The sequence below is a fragment of the Alligator sinensis genome, unplaced genomic scaffold (assembly GCF_000455745.1).
Source record: "Alligator sinensis unplaced genomic scaffold, ASM45574v1 scaffold121_1, whole genome shotgun sequence".
NCBI classification, from domain to species: domain Eukaryota; kingdom Metazoa; phylum Chordata; order Crocodylia; family Alligatoridae; genus Alligator; species Alligator sinensis.
The window spans coordinates 1,720,166-1,736,133 of NW_005841910.1; the positions used below are offsets into that span (position 1 = coordinate 1,720,166).

The 15,968-nt window shown below is 40.6% G+C and overlaps 1 non-coding gene across 1 annotated transcript; it reads right to left on the reverse strand.

The window, feature by feature from the left end:
- Positions 1 to 7,935: 7,935 nt before the first annotated feature.
- Positions 7,936 to 8,007, reverse strand: TRNAP-CGG. Its single transcript has one exon. It is a non-coding gene; the product is annotated as a tRNA-Pro (tRNA).
- Between the last annotated feature and the right edge of the window lie 7,961 nt (positions 8,008 to 15,968).

Consider the following 15,968-nt stretch of genomic DNA (forward strand, 5'->3'; position numbering starts at 1 on the left):
CCATTTTGCCTCTGCCATTCGAAAGTGTCATTATAAACACTTCCCCAATTGCTGTAAATTTTCATGAAGGGTTGTGTCCTACATGCAAATGACCAAGTGCATGCACTCTATCCAGAACATATGTACGTTTAATACCATGTGCTAGGTACCTTTCATTTAAATTAAATGTTTGACTGGTCTTAAAACAAAATTTTGGGAGAGTGCAGATTCTATTTTGCAAAAAAAACTTTACAAATTTTATTGAATGGGAAAAATGCAGATTTGTAGATTTTCCCCACACAAAAAATTAGCTTCCCCCTAGCTCACCTCCAAGAGAATGCATTTGTATTCAGGAACAGATATGGTGTGTGGAAGAGGGACATTTTGTATACAGACATTTTCTCGGACCTAACCTTCATTTTATTACCATGATTCAGCCAAGTGTACAGACATGCGTGTGACATTAAGTATGTAAGTAGACTCACTGAAGTCAATGGGTCTAGTAATGCACTGGAAATTAGTTATGTGCTCAGATTGTTTGCTGGATCACCGCTTAAATTTAGGTCACCTTAAAAAGAACCATCTATATGCATTCCAAATAGCCATCATTAGCAACTACCAACTCTACCTTGACAGGAATCCTGCAGGAACTGTACTAATTCAATTACAAACAGAATTGACTGTGTACCCTGATATATTATGGAGAAAACAGAACTAAAAGTTCATCATCACCAGAACATTTGTCTTAACAGCGAAGTGAGACACGCCTGGTTGAGGAGGCTAGATGTTGTAGCCAGGCATAGCTCATTAAATCATGACTATGTTACTTACACGTTTTATTCAAAGGCATAGAGTTCATTTAATGCCTTGAATACTCCATTCAGATGGTTAAGCAAATGGGACTCAACACAAGCTTTGCAACCCTGAACTTCACATCTCATTTGCTTTTCCTTTGTACTTCATATGGTTCACATCTGTTACTCTCACTGTTACTACTTAAAAGGATAAGAGAGTCCCAGCTGAGTGGGACATTTTTGCACTCCTTGGCAAAACATCCCTTTAGGCACCATAATAAGAATATAAAGAAATACTGAAGTTTCTCCTGCAGTAAGCACTGTGAAGTTTATATAGTGACTGAGGTAGGGCTCCTGTGGAAGAACCAGTATGTGACCTAATGATTAAAGACTGTCTCATAAAGCATATATGTAAGGAGGCTAAATTAAGGTTGCACAAACATTCCCAACTATTGAGTGTTTGACTCTGCAACCATAATGCTCTTTTAATATTGTTTTTAATGTCATTTATGGCCACCTCACTTCCTACTCAGAAGGATCATGACTGACTCTAGTCAGTTTGTTAAGCACCTCCACCCAGCTCTCAAACCAAGCACCACCAGGTATGGCCTTCCAAAGGATGATCTCTTGGTCTTACCTCACAGCAGATAGGATCTGTCACCAATAGTCACAATTTTGGCTGCTGTCAACTTTCTAGTTCTCGAAGTTTTGGGCTTGGAGATGGCTCACTTCTGGCTTTTGTTCATTCCTTTGGTTTTGCTTTAAAAATATATATATTCAGGATTCTTTAAAAAAAAAAAAAAAGCCATCGGATTTCTCCTGAGTTACATACACCCTCTAGAGCTGCATTTGAGTGTCACTAACAGGCGTCCTTTCACTTTTCGGTTAAATAAAGTTTGTGCTTGTTCCAAATAAGGAATGGAGATTGCATACAATCCTCGTTTAGTCAGTCAATCCACACAGCGCGTGTGCCTTCATTTTTGGAAGTAACTGAAACAAAGAATTGAAGATGCACATTCTGTGATCTGTTGAGTAGTTTCTTTTCCCATACTTCATTGCAGGCATCTAAAGCTCAAATGTTGATGTGCTTCACCCTTCAGCTTCAATATGTATAAGAAAGATGTATGATTGCTGTTTTGTAATACAATGTCAGCTTTCTATCCCAGCAGCCTTCTGGTGATATAAACCTTGTAGCATTATCTTCAGGTAAATTAATTGTAGGCTTGAATTTAAAAATGCCTACTCATGCTCTTATCCTATTATTCTGAGGCAATAATTCCTTTAGACTGCAAACCATTCTTGCCATGTAGTTAGGTGGGTAGACAGATACATGACAGGGCACCTATTTTCTGCAAACCTTTTACCTTATAGTGAGAATAATTTGATACTTGAATATTCATGTTAATTTGCACTGGCTGGCCGGCAGCAATGGAAATAATATAAAACTTTTCTTTGCAAAAGCAACTTCTGCCAGCCTGATCCAATAATTTAATTTCTCCTGGTAACAATATTTACGATAGCTCTCTACTCTCCCCACACCCAGCCTCTACCCCACCCACCTATTTTTAAAATCAGATCTATCATCATCTTCCCAGCAAGAACAACATGCAGAGATCTATGGAGCAGCTTTGAAAAACAAAGAAACAACAAATTAAATTTGGACTGTTTCCAAGCCTATAGGGATAGCAATGTGTTGCCCATTTTTAATCCTACCCATAAGGCATGTTAAATTCTATAGGAAGGTGGCAATGCTTGCTACTTTGAAGAATATTAGAGGTATTACTACGTGACCCCAGAAGGCTTCCCAAGAGAGGCAGAGAGGTTAGCAGCTCCAGCCCCTATTACAGCAGATCTAATTGAAGCTGACATTATAAAAGACACCGATCAAGGTTACAGAGTCAGGCTGTTAAATGAGATATAATAGTTGGGTAAAGATGGCTGATGTTTGGTGTGCTAGACTGTAGTCTTTTTTCCCAATAGATGCTCTATGATCCCAATATCGTCTGGGATCAACCTCCTCCTTTTAATGCCAATATTACTACTCGCAGTTACCTTCCTTATCTTCCATCCCTGCTGAAGTCTTATCTCTGGGGAAGCCCCAGAAATATTTTTTGGTCACTTTGTCAAGCTATATTTTTATTCTAGAAAGAACAGTGTACTATCCAGTTCACAGAGCAGGCTGAGAGATTTTTTGAGAGCCTTCACAGTTACTAGTTGGTTAAACTAGTCTTGCTTGAGTCTATTACAAAAAGATAAAACTCCAGATAAATTCCTGAAGTGCTGCCTGTATCATTAGGCAAACTAGCAGTCCCAATAGCTCTTTTATTCCTTTCAAGCAACTAACCTGCATGGTTCACAGAAATATGTTTGCTTGAAAGAAAGCATCCTTTCCTGTGTGTCTAAGAGCAACCTATAATTTGAGGATTGGAAAGGGAATGGATCAATTTTATCTCCTTAACCAATGGGTGCAGAATTTTGGCCATTAGAGAGAATTGATTTTTCTGCCATTTTTCTTTCCTAATTGTGAGATGTCAAGAGGGCAAGGTAAAACATAGAACTATAATCAACAAAGTTGATCTTCTCACCTTTTCTAACTTTTCATAACTCATTATATGAACAGCCCCAAAATATGAACAGAATCCAAAACCAAGGAGACCTGAGAATAGAAAAAGAGCAAATACTGAGAAAGTAGGGGGAAATGATTTTTTCCTCCTCGTAGCTTTAAGACTGAAGTCTTATTCTCTGCTGAAACCTTGGTCTGCTAAATTAGGCAGAGGTTTGGAAAAGAATGTTCTCATTGTTAATCATGAAATGTGCTGTAATCTTCTGTTAGGCAGTTCTAACCTTCTCAATCAGCAGCCCTTTCTTACTTAATTACATGATTTTAAGCACATCTAAGGAGGTGCTGTCAGATTTACATTGGAATTATTTTAAATGTTACCACGGTAGTCATGGTGATGATCTATATAAATGGACAAAATGCCAAAGACCTGAGAAAATGTCACAGTTACTGTACACCCACAGCTGCTCCCTACTCGGGAGTTCGTTCGACATTTCTCAATTCTCTTGAAACCAGAGATGATTTTATTCGGTATATTAAAACTAACGAAACAAAACAGCAGGGTTAGTACTATTATAGGTATTCTTCTTACTTAACACGTACACTGTAGCAGTTTACGCCTGCAACATTCTCCATAGGCATTAGCTAATTCATCCTCTCACCAACCTCTGAGATACACAAGAATTACTGCCATACTTTTTCCATGGGAAATAATATTTAATTGCAGAGAAAGTTGATTGCAAAAAATTATTAATGATACTTTATATGTTTTTTCCTAAATTTCACTTTCTTTGCACTTCCTAGCGAGCCATAGCTATTTTACCTGATTCTGCTATCCCTGTGTCTGCTGAGCAGAGCTTACCCCACACACTCCAAGAAACTCATTAGTGCTTGCACACGCAAGTAGTAAACAAAAGCCAATGAGTGTGTTGTTACACATTACAATTCATGTGTGAACACTTGTAAAGAATGTTAGGCAGGATTAATCTTACTACATGCTGTGAGCCAGTGCCATAGCAAGGGGCACAGGGGTTGAGCAGGGTGACCGCCCCGAGTGCCAAAGCAAAGGGGTGCCAAAAGGCGCTGCCCAGCTGGGGGTGCGGAGCAGAGGGGCACGGGACAGACCTGCAACCTGCTCATTTGGGGGAGCACCAAGACAGGGGGAGGGAGACTCCTGCTGCTACATGCACTCCCAAGCAAGCATTGGGGGGGGAGGGGGGGCATGTGCCCCCCAGATCGGTTCACAGGGCAAGGGTGGGCAGCTGCTGTGGGCTTTGCCCCAGGCACCAAACTTGCTTGCTACAGCATTGCTGTGAGCAGTCATGTGTTAAGGGTGAATACCCTCTCTAATATGCACAGCTTCAACTTGCCACTAGAAGGCTGGCAAGCAGGGGTGTGGCTAGGAGCAGGAAGTTTGCCCCATGGCTGCTCAGCTCTCCAGCAGCTCACTACTGACCTGTGAGTACCTGGCTCTCTCTAGGTCTCTGGCAGTAGAGTTCTGGATGATGGATCATTCACATGCCAAAGGGGAGCTGGAAGCTGTGCATCCTGGGATACTGGAGGACTGCACATTTTGGACTAATGTTACTGCAACATGATCTGCCTGACACCAGCTGGAGATGATTCTTGCCCTAAGAGGCATGACTTTGAAATGCTCAGACAGTACTTAGCTTGTCTTTTCTTGTCTCAGTATGTGGACATTCCTGACTTATGAACATTTTATATGTGGGAAAGGTAATGTCTAACAACAACCTGAGATTCCACGTTAATGAAGGAGGCACACATCTATTTAACAGTGAACAATTATGTGGCTTACAGAACACACCAGCTGCTGGTTTGGTGTTTGTCTAATATAGGGGGTTTTGCCGAACACAGGAAGAAAACCCCACCTTTATAACACACGGTCAGGTAGGAATACGCAAGTATAGAATGGGGACCCTGACTTATTGTGCCTAATTTAGATAGGTGTTAAATTCCAACATGTGTCTTCACAGCTAGTAGAAGTTGTCAGCTCCATTCTCACCAGCTCTGGATCTACTGAAGTGGGATAGATGATTTAGCACCCTACCTGAGGCTATCCTAGAACTGGGTTTTCAACGGTCATCCAGTATCAACAAAGTCTGCATTTCACTTACATCATGCATGTAGTTTTCTTGTGAATGGAAATCTTGTCTTTACTGGGAGCAGCACCTAACAACTCCGATCGCAATAGGGCCTTATTATGGTAGCCTCTATACAGTGCTGTTTCTTCTTCTAATGATGCAATTTGTGTGTGCCCATACAGCACAGTTTATTAATATGTAATTCAGGTGAAGCTCCGTTCCTTATGGAGTAAACGTGGTGCACGTTTACTATTATATGCATGGCAAGCACATAGCATTACTGGAATAGTTTTCTGTCAAGGCTGTAAGTTTTATGCTCTGCAGTACATTTGAGATTTGGATTTGGTCATCTTTCCACAGGTCACACGAATACTTTCTTATGCTGTTTCAAATAGTTTCTTTATTATTTTTTCTCCTCTTCTTTTGTGACTTCCATAATTGGAGAATGCCCCAAGGAAATATGAAACTGGAAGCAATCATTTCTTGTATTCAAGAGGTAGCTAACTCTTTTGTATCTCTGGAATAAAATAAGAGGATATGAATCAGGAACAGAACAAGGAATCAGGAAAGGTCGAGTCAACTAGAAAAAAGGGATCCTATAAATGAGCATAGGAACCATTATTCAAGGTAAACCGTTTGCAGATAATGGCTACTCCATTTGCTTTTATCACAATACAGATATTCCAGAATAGAAACTAAGTACCTGAGCTCAAGCTAGTCAGTTCATAGTACAAAATGATGAATGTAATATATGACATCCACATAATGGATCTTATGGGAATAGAGATTGAAATCCTATTTCCTGGTTATGGCATGGTTCCCTTCACTTGTTGGTCCTGATGTCTCTTTCCTTCATCCTGCTGATTGCTGATAAGTATGTGTTTATTACCACCATCTTGTCAGTCACAAAGGCCATCACGGCAAGTTAATAATGTACTGTTCTGCTGGATCAATATCTTTACAGATCCTCCTGTTCCAGATAGAGAAAAGTTATTAGAAAGATTAGATGGCTTGAGCTAAATTCATTCATTTTGTAACTCCAGTTGTTCCTGGGAACTTACACAAGGGACAAATTTCTCTCTCATGCATAGGCACTATGAAAAATGGCCCAAGAATATGATTACAGACAAAATAAGACAAGACCTTGACTTCCTCTGTCGGAACAAAGATTTACAATTTGATAGAAATAGTCCTCCAACAATAATGTTCACCTGAAGCAAGTTCCATGCAGAAAAATCAAAGTATTCTCATTAGAATAATCATTCTCATTTTACATATGTAGGGTTGGTGACCATCTTCTTGCATTCTTCTCCCCGCATTCCAGCATGGCTGTTAGGATTATCTGAGGGGCCCCAACTGAAAGCCCTAACCTTATCCAAGAGGAAAGTGGCACTAGTGAATTTCTTCAGTGCTGAAGTTGGTCTCCCAAGTAGCGAATTTCTTGAGTGCTGCAGCTGGGCTCGCAAGACCGATGGTTGCCAATGATGACAGTTTATTACACTGATTAATGTATTAAGACCGATGGTTGCCAATGATGACAGTTTTTTACATTGATTGATCCTTCAGGGGACCTCTGTTCCTTTCAACTCTTTGGGTGGGGCAGGTGGAAAAGTGTCATAAAGTGAGACCACAAGGGATATTCCCTTGAAGACAGTAGACTTTAGTAACAGGAGGGGGTGTCAGGAGATCAGAGTTCTGTTCCAGGCTTGGCCAGGGAAACGCTCCACCAATGCGTACAAGCCACTTCACCTTTCTGTAACTCCATTTTCCTTATGGCCTTGAGTCTTGTCTTTTTCACTCTTTTGGCCAGGGATCATCTTATATGCCCATCTGTCTAACAATGGGGTCAAGTCTTATTTGGGGCCTACAGGCACCTCTGCTCCAGAAAAAGTGAATACAAAACCAACTCCTACTCCTGCAGAGACTTCCCCTTGTAATAGTAGTGGGTCAGTCAACACCAAAAATAAAAGACATAGGGAACTGAGGAGTAGTAGTCGTAGTATTTTTTAAGCAATGAATATGAAGCCTAAAGTGCTTAACATCTCTTTCAGGCTTGGTGTAAGACCTTGGGGAACTTGGACAAGAGGAATCAAAACAGCTTTGGATATTCAGAAAATGTCAACTGCTTCCTTTTTTTGTTCAAAGAGATAATTTTGGAACATTACCCTTATTTCAGCAAAAGCACTAAGTCAAGCTCTTCTTCCTTTTATACAGATATAGCCCCAATAGATGTCAGAGACATTAGGGCTGGCAGGGACCTCAGAAGATCATCAAGTCCAGCCCCCTGCCCCAGGGGCAGGAAGTCAGCTAGGGCCAAAGGATCCCAGCAAGATAGGCTTCCAAATGTTTCCTAAAGGAGTCCAAAGTAAGTGCTTGCACTACCTCTGGAGGCAGTCTATTCCAAGCCTTGGGGGCTCAGACAGTAAAGAAGCTTTTCATTGTGTCCAGCTTGAAACAGTTTGTGGCAAATGAAGAGACACCGTATCTACTAGTCTCCAAAGGGCTCATCCGGGATTTGAACCCGGGACCTCTCGCACCCGAAGCGAGAATCATACCCCTAGACCAATGAGCCACATATCTGGTGGCTTAGAAACCAATTGGAGAATTTGTGAAGAAATAGGTTAATGAAATGCATGCCAGCAAGGCCATATCCAATGGTAATAGGCATCCTGATTAATTTAAAATAAATCCTGTTCATTTCACTCAAAAAAAAAAAAGACACGATGCACTTACAACCATAATATTTAGTGTGTAAATACTATATACCCACTAAACACAAGTACTACTAGAAGATAATATACAGTAAGTTGATCCATATGCTTACTACAGTGATGCATGCCAAAGAACAAACTTAATAGACTTTTAAAGGGGGCACGTAAGCCAGTACAGTAGATTTAAATTGATGCAGCTATCTTATGGAAAGAATGCTTAGCTTAAATTAGTGACACATGTATGAGAAACCCTACATGGTCAGAGGTTTAGGTTAGGAACAATGAACTAGTTCTAACAACCAGACAGATTCCTCGCATGCTACAGTAAATCTTCAGCATAATATTTTGGGATGCAGCCACACACTGCATTCTCAGCTCAGTACATATGGGACGGTAGCTGCTCATCGCCTATTAATGTCAACTAGCATGGCTGTCAGCTTGCTATGTTGGAAATGTTCTCTCCTGCAGGTGATCAGAACATTCAGCAAAAATAGAAAACTGGGCTGGGAAAAAGATTTTCTATCAAGACGCTATTTTCTTAGATCAGCCTCGTAAGTGTAGTAAATTCCCTTCTTTTATGTTGTATGATGGAATGAAGTCTAGAAAGGCAAGAACTTTGTAGTCCTCATAAGAAAGTATAATAAGGAAACAAGTGAAATAACATTAACATACATTAAATACAGGCTCAGGTACCACATTTATTTACCAAGAGTTCGCCAAATACCCAACAGTGCTCTCTAGTGTTCCCAAGGCTTAGGCTAGGTACAGACATTCAAAAAGCCTGAGGCACAATTGATCTAAGTTATGCTGTTTTCTGTAAACAGTGTAGTTTAGATCAGTAGTGAACAGAATACACTTTCACCCTTTGGTGGGGAAGGACAAATCTTAGACTGGATTCTGCCATTTTTAAATCAGTCTATGTGTGCCGAACTTCTGTTCTGTTATAAGTGTAGACCGGTTTCTGATCACTTATACCAGTAAACGTGTAATATCTGTACCTGGCACAAGTGATCTATCTCCCCAACATTATCTTCTAATGATTACAGGTGATTTGACATGATTTAACTAATAAATGAGCAGAGAGAGGTAGTTAGTCACATTAATCTGAAGTCAGGAAGAAGGCATGGTAGAGAACTAATTCAGAGCTTGAGCTCACACCAGCTTATGCATCTCTGGTTTAGTTAGTATCTATCTCTACCCTGCTGTCCAGTCAGCTAATTAAGGCAGGCTAAACAGGATTATCTCCAGAGGTTTTTCTCCATCCTGTCTAAACATGCCATGGTCTTTTTAAAGTCATCGTTGCATATTTCCTGACTCCGAACCTTTCAGCATTCTTGGACCTATAACCACCACCAATATTTCTACTTGGTAAGTGTTTGCCCACTTTTAAATTTCATTGCACTGTGCATTTTTGTGAACTGGGACAGACACCCCTCAATTATGAAATACTGCCGTCACAGTAAAGACCTTAATAAATCTCACTGAAATAGGGTCTCAAAGCCTGCCTAGCAGTGTCACAGATCCTTTGAATGCTGATACCGCCATTTTGATTTCTGATTTAAGAGATGCATGTGTAAAATGACTTGCAACAGAATTTCCTGCTGTATATAATTTTGAGGAAGCTCCACCAAAATATTCCAAATATGTTCAGAAATAAAAAAGGTGGTCTACAATAAAAATGGTCTACAATTAGAAGGGAAAGCTCTCATGTCCTCCTTTGGTGGTCCAATGTAACCTAGATAGATATTTCTTTTAATGTGGTCCTTTTCATTTTTCAGGATATCAGAAATATCAGCTTTCTGTCTTTGCCAGCTTTGCCACTAAAGGATTTCTTGGAATACCAGCACCTCATGTACATATTTTTCTCCTTTCAAATGACAGAGTAAGGAATTTTTAATATTTCACTGAAGAATCTTTTATGTTTTTAAATTACTGAAAGCTCTTCTCTCAATTGTTTAATATGACTACATCTGTCCTCCAGAAAACACAAGACCCGATATTTCTAAAGTAATGTTATACATTAAAGTAGTCCAAACCTGTTATATATCAAGCCAAACACTTTAACAAGAAGGAAAAAGAAGAAGCAAATTCAATTCTTTCTTTATAACTACCACTTATTTAAGATAGCAGTTTCCCCTCTGTATCCTTCAATTTTATGTTATTAGTCAAATTACTGTTTTCTTGATAATCTTACCCATTATAGGTCAAAATGTATCCCTTGTGGATGATCTGGCAACACTAACATTGAGAAGACGTAAAGGTAGCAATCTGGGAGAGTCTTTTGACTTCAGCTAAACAGAAAGACAGACCCTTAACATTGAAAGCAGCCATGTTCTCAAACTCCTCAATGCAGAGCTGATAACTGACTATTCCTAAAAGCTTTAAAATAAAAATATATAAGGCAAGACTAGAGAGAAAGCTAGTAAGCTTGAATTAATTGGGTCCGTTTCCAATATGCAGTTAAAGAATAGGCACAACACTCAAGGCTTTGCAGATTAAAAAAACCCTAGTGACAAAAAGATGTAAAGAAGTTCTCAGACATGTGATTAACAAAAGAATCTAATGATTGGGGGAGAAATCTCCAATAAGTAAACTGCAAATGTAAAGGGAACATGGCTGTGGTTTAACTTAACATGAAATTTAAAACCCAAACCAAAAAAATATAATACCTACAATCAATCTAATGACTCCCAATTAAACCGACGTGCTAATCAAACTTTGTGTAAGCAAGAAGCACAAGAAAAGTTAGCCGGCTATGGTGAAAGGGAGGGAAAGGAACACTCTGCTAAACTGTCTCCAAGTCATCCACACTCAATACGCCATAATATGTTAACGACGTCAGATCAATATTCTATTAAATTATTTTATTTAAGGACTAGAAGCAGGATCCCTTCTAAGACACCTATTGTTTGCCTACCTGCATGGAAAGGCAGGCTATTTACTACCAATACACTGTACCTGCATAAAGCCGAGCGCATTCTCAGCCTGTAGTGACACATTTTAATAGAAAAGGTTGAAAACACTCTTGTGAAAAGTTTATGGTCAATCCAATGCTACAAAATCAATAGAAATGTCTCCCTTGAATTGGAGGGGCATTGGATTAAGCCCTTAGTTGATGAACAAGTTGATCAAAAACCAGATTCACTAGAAAGAATCTGTAATGCCATCAGAACACATGAGTACCATGGAAACTTCACTGTAGCTCTACAACATCTGCTGGGTAATGTTAGGGCACAGCATATTTACTGTAATTAGCTAACACAATCAACAACCACCAGGGCTTCCGAACAGGAAGAATAAGGACTAACTTCTATTGTGTACAACTGCATTGCTCGTTAAGGCCTGACTGCGGACAGATCTGTGGCTCAAGAATGGGACTCTTAAGTCATCTCAAGACCGGTCAATGAGCTGTGGTAGAGATCATTGACGGGTCTTGAGAATAGAATAGAGAATAGAGGGATTGCTGATGACTTTTTTTTTAACAGGCCCAGTGCCTCTGTACTTTGCAGTGATCCTCATCTCCAGTGCCCCTTGCTCATGCCCTCCCAAGAATATGACTGGGGAAGTGACTGTATGCCCTCTCTATGCATTCACTCTGTTGGAGAAACACCATTTCTGAACACTCCCAAACTTTGTGTAGGCGTAACGTTTAGCTCCTCATATCTACATTTTGGTTCAGGCCCCTCTTCATCCCTGGTCTATTCAGATTCAGTCATTTTTGAGCGTTCATCTAAGTAACATATTAAGCAACATGAATAGCATCTGTCACGCGTTTGTTCTTTTTCTTATGCTCTCTCTTGGGAAAGAAATGTGTTTGCCATGTAATGTTTGATTTTGGTAGCATTTGTTTTTCTGTGTGTATGACACGACGTGTTTATTTTAGAGATGGCAAGCCAAGAGCAAGCAGAAAGAGGTTCATGATGTTTTCAGTTCGGGGAGCAGTCTCAGTGTGGTCCTGGTGTAGACATCTCCTGCCAAGAGAGTAAAGCTTATCCATGCAGGAAGTTATGCCAAAGGAGGCATAATCAATCCTCATCCTGTATCCTCACATAATCTTAATTATAATGGGCCCAGGCCATGCAGTACCTTAAAGACAAGGAACAAGACCCTAAACTTGATGCTATCAAAACTACTCTAGAGAGTGGACACAGGTTTGATGAGCTCATAGTAGCCAATGTTGCTACAAATTAACAAGATATTTAAAGTATTTAAGTGTATTTAAGGTATTTAAGTGTCCATTACAAAACACCCTGCACTTCAGCCACCAAGAGAGAGTGCAATCAAGGGACTAGGAATAGGCACGTGTACACGTGCACCACCATACTGAAATTTATCCTTCAGTGTTTGTATTGGAACAGCATATTTTTCACTCAATGGTTGTAATCTTGTTGTTTTAAAGACTGTAAATAACCTCCCAGTTAATTCAAGAATTGCTGAATAGGAAAGTGCCCGCTTAGCCATGAATAATGGGAGCAATTTGCAAGCACCATCATTCATTTCCCATGGCGGAAACAGCAGATCCTTTGTCAGACTATAAAAATCTTGCCCAAAACTACCACCTCAGCATCTCTGCACTGAGAATGCCAATTTAAGAGCGCTGAAGTGTCACTCATCGTCATATTTTAGCAAAATAGTTTCAAGCATGTTTTATGTAGATTCCTAGTCTCTGGGGCAAACGCCATTGCTTTATTGTTTGCTCGGCACCTCGCTTAATGGAACCCTAGTCTCTCCTTGGGATTTCTTGGAGCAATTGCAATATAAGTACTAACACATGACATAATGGTGGCAGATGTCCATGGACCTGATTAAATTTGAACCTGAATGTGATTTGTCCATCTTCAGAAAACACGTGATTTGTTTTCTGCACTGCTTATGCAAGAGAGGGGTTTCTTCCATGAATGTTCAGGCCCAAGCCCATTGCTTGCTAATACGTTGCCACCCAAATACTTGTGCTCACATAGCTACCCACCCATTGGCAAGGCGCATAAGCACAGTTCTCTTAGGCATTCAGAAGTATGACACATGAGACACCTCCTGTATACGTACAGCGTGTGTTCAGGCACACACAACAGTATTTCAAGGCAACAAAAATGGAGTATATAGTTTTCAGCAAACCCTCAGTAAATCTCATATTCTGTAGCTTATGGGTTTCTTTCTTCTTTGGTGGCACAGATCTTTAGAAATGACTCCCATGTTTGTAGCTGAATAAAATGCTTATGTTTAGGGGGTGAGACTTATTTTTTAGAGGTTCTCTTTCTGCTGATCTCCTCTTACCTCTATCATGGAGGCAAATCAGACCTTCCTTTTACAGTGTGTGAGTATATGCTTGCATCTTTCATTAAAAATGAAAAGCCAGAGGATATTATTAAAATTACAGAGAGTAGTACAACAACAAGTGAAATTCCAATCAATCTTCATAATTGCCCTGCTATTTAGACGTTTGTAAATAAATGTGACGATCCTTCTTTCATGGTCTATCGATTGATAATAGCCAAAGCAGTAGTGATTTGGTTTGTAAACATCCCTTGAAGAACTGAGAGAACTGCAGAAATAATAAGCATTGCAGGCAAAGCAAAGCAGGTCATTCTTTTCTTTAAGGATGATCAAAAGCTCCAGCCAAGGTATTTAAATGATGACACACGAAAAGTTGATGCACTGAAGCCTTCCACAGAAGCAAACTGCTTCAGCGATTTCATGTGCAAACTTTATACTATCTGGAGCTAATCACCAAAAAAACCCAAAGGACAGCACGAGCTATTGGACTTAGAGGTGATGAAAATTGGCAGGCTATTCAGTGAAAGGTGCTAACAGCTTTGAAGCCATTCAGCCTATGATGAATTTCATTACCAGCTGTAAAAATATGAGAGGTATCATTTTAAAAGCTGTGTTAAAAGATCTGCACTTGCTGGAGAGTCTCAAATAATCCATGTTTGCTAATAAAGAGGATTCAGACCATATGGTAACAAAAGCTACCAAGGTCTTTCAGAACTCGCATTGGCATGAAGCAGAAACTCAAAGCAAAGAGCCTCTTTGCTGCCAAAAGTGATGTTCCAAGGGGCCACACTGCCAGCACGGACATAATCCTACTTCTGGGGAAGGAGGCTGTTGCTCACCTGTCTCTCAAGCAAGCCACGATATTCCTCCCTTCCTCAGGGGATGGCTTCTTATGAGAGACCTTCTCCTCCGACATAAAAGAATTGCTAAAAGGCAAAATCAAATCCAAGCTCTCAAAACAACAAGCTGGCTGGCCCAACAATTTTTTACCCTCTTGGCTTACACAGACCCATGCTCCTGGATGCACAAGTTCTCCAGCACTGCATGCTGAACACTGAGAAGACAACAGTGAGCAGGCAGTCATCTTATATAATCCTACTGTCACATAGATTCATAGACAATGAGGGTTGGAAGGGACATCAGGAGGTCACATCTACTCCACCCCCCCTGTACAAAGCAGGACCATCCGCAACTAGATCATCCCAGCCAAAGCTTTGTTGAGCTGTGCCTTAAAAACCTCCAAGGATGGAGCTTCCACCACCTCTCTAGGTAACCCGTTCCAGTGCTTCACCACCCTCCTGTGAGAAAGCTTTTCCTAATATCCAACCTCAACCTCCCTTGCTGTAACTTGGGATGATGTTTTTTTTTCCTCTTCCAGCAGCTCTCTCAAACCTCTTCTTGAGGAAGATTTCAAAGGCATCCCAACCTGGCAGCAAAGAGAACGGCAGTGTAACAGGGTGGTTAGGCCCTTTAAGAGGAAGCAGGCAGCCCTGTTGAAGAAGCCCAGCTGTGGGGATTTAGGTAATGAGGATGTATCACATTAGAACCTTAAAAATCCCAGAGAAGAGAGCAGAGGAAAGCAACCTGGGTGAAGAGAAGATTTTAGAGAGGAAGTGAACCGAAAACCAGATAGGTCTCCTATTAGGAAGGGGCCAGGTTACTACATTGGGCCAGAGCCAAAGGGCCCCTCCTACTGCATAGAGAAGGGCTAAAGGCTTTTGTGTGCTGGTTTATTTGTTTGATGCATCAACTGGGATTTTGTATTTAAAGGACTTTTTGTATTTAAAGAGCTCCTTAGAGAGCCAAGCCATGCTGCAAGGCAGCAGGCTCACCAACCTTCCTGTAGGCAGTGATGGCACTGTTTCCCTTAGGCTGAATTCCTCTTCAATATAAGGAACAGCAATATGGTCCAATGGTTAGGATATTTGGTAGGCATCAGGCACCCAGGATTTAACCGTTGGGTCAACTACTGACTTCTGGCATGAACTTCCCCAAGTCCTTTATTCTACCTTGTGAGACTGTTCCTAACCTACCAAATGAGGATAACACCTCCCATGGGTACTGCCCCATCACTACTGGTTGGTTGCTCGGACGCTGTGCCAATGAGGGCTGTATTAACACCAAAGTAGGTAGTATCTCAGCCTGAGATGTGACTGAGAGTTTTAGTAATATGGCGCATTATTACATAACTGCCCCCCACACAAAACGTGGGCATCAACGATCCTCTAAATATTAAACCATCAGCAAGACAAAGCAAGGCTTGGCCACTCGGCAAAACAAATTAAACAAAATGACCCCAAAAAAAGAGAAATAACCAAAGCAAAATGATGACACTTCAGCTGTTTGGAAAAGCAAGGAGCAGACAAAGAGCTGAAGGGAAAACAGAAGCAACAAACTCATTTCAGGGGCAGCTGCATCTTCCGTGTAAATGACAGATGAAACGGTGAGAAACACTTCTCACTACACCCAAACGGTGAGAACTATAACAAATGAAAGATATTCTGTTGATAGACTTGCTTCCAGGCCAGGTGCAGACAGCAGCAATCCT